Genomic DNA, 5,536 nt, shown 5'->3' with positions numbered 1-5,536 from the left:
AGTTATTAAATTTCCATATGATAATTTTTGCAATCAATTTTCACATTCATTCATTAACACTTAGGATCGCTTCACCTGTATATCGATTTTATTGCGTACCCTTGTTTCTGTACACTGATGAAGGAAATTCTAAAGGGAGGTTGATTTTGGTCAACTTTTGCATAAGTAATATAAATTAAACTAGCTGCGTCCCCGGCTTTGCACGGTTTGCCTCGAAAATAAAAGTTGTCTCAAGTGACACGTATGTTCAACAATCAGCCTTAAATAAAGGGGGGGGGGGAAACACCGTGCAAAATTTTCCTTCCGAATAATGACGACAGATATAAAAATAATTTTAGGAAATTAAAATGAGAAAGAGAAATGAAGGATCAAGAAGACGTAACCATGACAACACAAAATAAAACGTCAGTAACTTGAATAGAGAAGAGAATTTCGAATTTGATTTAAAATGGCTTGTAAGATTTTTCTAATTGAGGTAGAAGCTTCGATCTACGATCGTAGGTCAAGTTAGATCGGGGATTTAAAAAAAAAGTCGCTCTTTCCAATGTTTCAAAAAGAAAACTGTGGGGCAATTCGTTCACTTTTTACATATGTGTTTAATGAAGAAAGTAGTGCTTGGAATCAAGCAAAGCCTATATAATACCAATATGTGCGGGTAATTTTTCACCCCCATATTCGGGAATTTACGTGAAAATTGGGTCTTACATTAGAGTAAAAAAGAACCATCATTCGAGATTTTTCACCATTCGAACCATCGAACCACCATTCGAAAACGAAAAAGTCTCCAAACTTTTCCGTTACTAAAAGAAACAAACTGAAAATTTCAGCAAAATCGGCCGGATAGTTCCCGAATTTTCTGAGTTTAAACAAGCAGACGCTTTTTGGAGACTTCATTTTATTTTATACTAGTGGTACCCGCACGGCTTTGCCCGCAATAGAAAAACTAAAAGTTCTTTTGGTTCGCCTGTATATTTACATATAATGAATGGTGAGTTTTCTCGCCAATTGGCTTGTACCCATGTTACAGTTCCACGTTATGATAATTTCATATCTCGCCAATTGGCTTGTGCCCATGTTACGGTTTCACGTAATGATAATTTCGCTTTTTTCTCGTCCATCTTATGAGAATTTTGGTCTTAAAATTGGAATAGAAAAAGAACCACATCGAATTTTCGAAAAATCGCTTCGAGGTGCACACCCTCATGCTACAAACTAACTTTGTGCCAAATTTCATGAAAATCGGTCGAACGGTCTAGGCGCTATGCGCGTCACAGAAATCCTGACAGACAGAGATCCTGACAGACATTCAGCTTTATTATTAGTAAAGATTTTGTAGAGATAAATGAACTAGGTGAAAGATAAATCAGTTTAAAATGATTTCACGTATAGTCTGAGAGCTCATGAGTGCCAGACCTACGTCATTGTATGAAGGCTCAAAAATTTTTTGCGTAAGGACATCACAGCAGGTAAGAAAGGTTCGCTATTATTTAAGCTGAGTCGCGCTGGCTTTGGCAGGAAGCAGGTAGCATAAATGCGTAAAATTGCTGCAAAAAGCTAAACATCATAGATTCGTTCCATGTCACGTGACGTGGTAGCCCCCATCCAACCATCTCGGATTTGGAGGACGTACTACAAAGGTGTAGACATGCCTTTGAAACTAATCTATGCAAATTTTCAGCTTCCAAGACACAAATCATGAGGATCGGAGGTACCTTAAAAAGAAAAGAAAAAGTGGGCTCCAAAATGGCCTCCGATAAGGAAACCGTGCCAAACATGGCAATTTATTTCACAAAGCTGATCCGCCATTTTGGAGCACCCCTTTTTTTTGATCCTAGATCCTCAGGATTTGGGTCTTGAAAGCTGAAAATTTGTATATGTGAATTTCAAAGGCATGTCCGCATCTCTATAAAATTTCGTTCAAATCGGAGATGGTCGGGTTGAGACGACTCTTGTTCTTATTCTAGTAGGTTGTCTCAAGAAAAACGATTTATTTAATATTTGGAAAATGATCTGAGATAACAATTTAAAATTTTATTTGTTGTCGTGTTTTATTTGTTGACTAGTAAAATGTTTAATTAATTTAAGCAAGACTTTTAAAAAGATTTTCATTCTTCGCGCTTTACTTCTGCTTTTGCGGATAGCAAAACAAGAATTACTTCATAACGAACTCTTAGTTTCGTAAAGAAATAATGTGACGAACACTAAAATTTTTGTTTATTGATAGACTTTAATCTTTTTTGAAAAAAAAAAAAAAAAACACACACACACACACACACACACACACATACAACAACTCTTTTTCTACACGATAAGCAAATTCGTACTTTTTGAAATATTTTTCTTAAGTACTGAATTTGATAGTACATATTTTTTAAATCCAATAAGCCTATTAATTTTAAGTATTATCTGACCTCAATTTATCCCTCTCATTTCGAATTTCTCTTCAAACAATTTCTTGCTCGGCTTCCACTTTTCAGCAATGTACCAAAACGCGTAAATTAGGCCCAGGAAATAATACCAATTAAACACAACTCATCAAATAATATGAGACATTCCAGTCATTCTAAGTGACTCCGTCATGCTCGGAGGAACAATAAATTTTCAATACTTTCAACTTCGACAACGGTTTGTTTGATTTGGCAGCACAGGTGCAATCGATTTTCCTCAAGGAAACTCGATGTCGCATTGGGCATCAAATTTGTAATCCCTTAAAATCTGACGATCCTGGAATTTATTTTAAATAGTTTTACGGTCTTTGAGTCAATGCAGTATTCAATCGAATAAGCTCTTGATTTTTGATTTAGTTTTGAATGAATTAGTGAATATTTTTCAAAACTAAGTTTTGTAGCTATTGTTTCTTTGACACTCTTTCATAATCATAACATAACTTAATTATTTTATGACTAGTAAATAAAATACCAAAACTTATTTATTGTTATACGAAATGTTTTTCTTTTAATAAGGAATTCACGATTATGATGTTGTTTGCTTCACTAAGTTTTTTCATGTTTCTAGTATGAAATATTTAAAGAAAACTTCAGGTTTACTAAATTTCATAATATTGCCGAGTTCTGACTGAAGGAAATGGCTTTGCTTAAGAGTTACGACGGTACACTACAATAATATATATAAATTAGATAATTATTTTATCAGTTAGATATAAACAATCCCTGCATCATATACTATTTACATGAAATGCTACTAAATTTATGAATGCATCCAGAGACATAGCTAGGATTTTTTAAGGCAAGAAAATACTCCTTGACATCTTTTGATTGGGAGGCGGAAAAGGAACTTCCCATTTTTCAGCAATGAACTCATGATTTGAGTTTCGCAAGGTCAATGGTATGGCAAAATAAGTCGCGTGATAAAACGTACCGTTCAGCTGGAAAAGATTGCTTTTTAAGCTTTTTTAGCTGCTGCCTGACATGAGCAGATAACACATCCGGAATAATCCCAGAAAGCGCTTAGCAGAATGAAACATGCTTTTAAATCCAAAATAAGAGCTGCCACATTGGCTTGAGCAAAAAGCAGACCGCCAAGTTCTCTTCTCTCGCCAGGAAACCATACGATAGTGTTATAATAAACGAAAGCTTATATTAGTAGCTGTCGAAAGAGCATTGTTAAAACATGTTGATGGATGCATAAATTATTTGCCCTCGTGTCCCCGTTATCGAAATTGAGGCCTTAGAGCGTGCCGAAATGTTAAGAAACGTCGCCAAATTTAACGAGTTTCGATGAGTAATGGAAGACATCTTTCACACTTTGCAGATGGATGTACTGCCACATGCAGACAGTGTGGTCACGAGGTTCTTTCAATTTCTCGCCTTTATATTTGGTGCTTAAATAAAAAAAAAAACACCAGACTTTAAGACCTTATATCTCGATAACGGGGGACAATGGCAAATTTTTGCGTCAAAAAATGTCGCAATATGCCTTTTCGATTGCTACTTATTTGAACTTCTTTCATTATTGCACTTTTAGTGGGGTTCTTCGATTAGTATTATAGCTCAGTGGCCAGTGTACTACAACTCCCGAGGACCGTTTTTTCCGGACAACTAAAAGGAGTACCTTGGCGACAAATTTTTATGCCAAATTACGCTGAATTTTTCCCATAAACTGTAGGAAAACATTTATCTGAAGCCTCTGTATGAGAAGATACGAATATTTCTCCTGAGATTTGACCAGTTTTGCTGGATTCTGCCGATGGTTGCTGCTTTCAACAGTAAAATTATTTTTATTAGACAATCTTTGAAATTTTTACTAAACACAACCTGATAACTAATTTAGGCCAAGAGAACAGGCCATGCTAGAACAAAGCCAACCTAAGTAATTCACAAATATGAAACGAAATTTGCTGACAAGCGTTTTGGAATTATAGGGTATACCATTTCTGCTTCAAAGCAAGATTCTTCGGAACTTCATTCGCAGACGCTAAACAGAGGATACAAAACTTCCTCGAATTAAGCCATATTATATTTTGGGAGCCCACTTGGGCAAGAAAGGGTATTTCTACCTGAAGAATTTTCGCAACTTGTTGCAAACAGAAAACTTATACTCGTAGAAGTGCATAAAAGGGATTTTCTTTCACTCAAAAATAAAATTAAACTAAAAACAGTCAAGGTAATTCGCAAAAAGAAAAAAAAATGTATTTAAAAGTAAGCAGCTGTTTTCAGCCTGTTTCTTTAGCTTAAAGCATTAAAATATCCCAAGTTTCCCAAAAGAATGATACAGCGGGGGGAAAAATCGTAAAAGCTCTTTTAACTTATGGTTAATGCGAGCTCCAGAGAGAGATTCCAAAACTTTGAAACATTTGTTTGCTTTTACCTGAAATTGTTAATTTTAGCATTAACATCTTTGGTTTTGTTTCGAAATTAAGTTTTAGAAATGTTTACATAGGTCAATGCATTAAAACACCAAAATTTGAATAAAAATTGAATACTTTTGTGCTCTGAAAATAAAATAAGATATTGTAGATTAAGTTTATCCATGTTAAAGATTAATAAAATTATTTGATGATTAATTAATCGGAACTTGTTTAAAAGAGAAGTTATTAAGTAAAAATATTTTTTATAATCTTTGCGCCCTGTGAAAAAATAACGCTGCGGACATCGAAGAAAAACTGTCTTTCGGAAACTCGAATACTGAAAGTTAGACTTACTAGAGGAAAAAGCAGAAAATATATTTGAAGCATAAATTTCATCAGAACGCTTAATGCGTCTGACATAGAGACGAAAATGAAACTCCCCAACCCACTCAATGATCCGCCATCCACTGAAAGACTTCTCGAAAACAATAAATTTATCCCGGGGCGTAAAAAAGACGCCACTTTTCGAAATTGAAAGTTTCATCATTGACTCTAAGCAAACTGTCTCGATGTGCGAAGATGGGGAGAGAGATGCTTTTGTAGGTCCGACTGAACGATTATTTTTCGTCTGACGCTTCTCGATTCCTCCACCCCTCGATCGGAATTTCCAAAATATCGCCTGCCGTGGAATCTCAAGGAATATCCATTGGCGTCTCAATGGAAGGCCTT

This window comes from Uloborus diversus, chromosome 1 (genome assembly GCF_026930045.1).
Source record: "Uloborus diversus isolate 005 chromosome 1, Udiv.v.3.1, whole genome shotgun sequence".
Taxonomy (NCBI): domain Eukaryota; kingdom Metazoa; phylum Arthropoda; class Arachnida; order Araneae; family Uloboridae; genus Uloborus; species Uloborus diversus.
The sequence above is the reverse complement of the archived record's forward strand: the minus strand, read 5'-3'. Positions refer to the sequence as shown.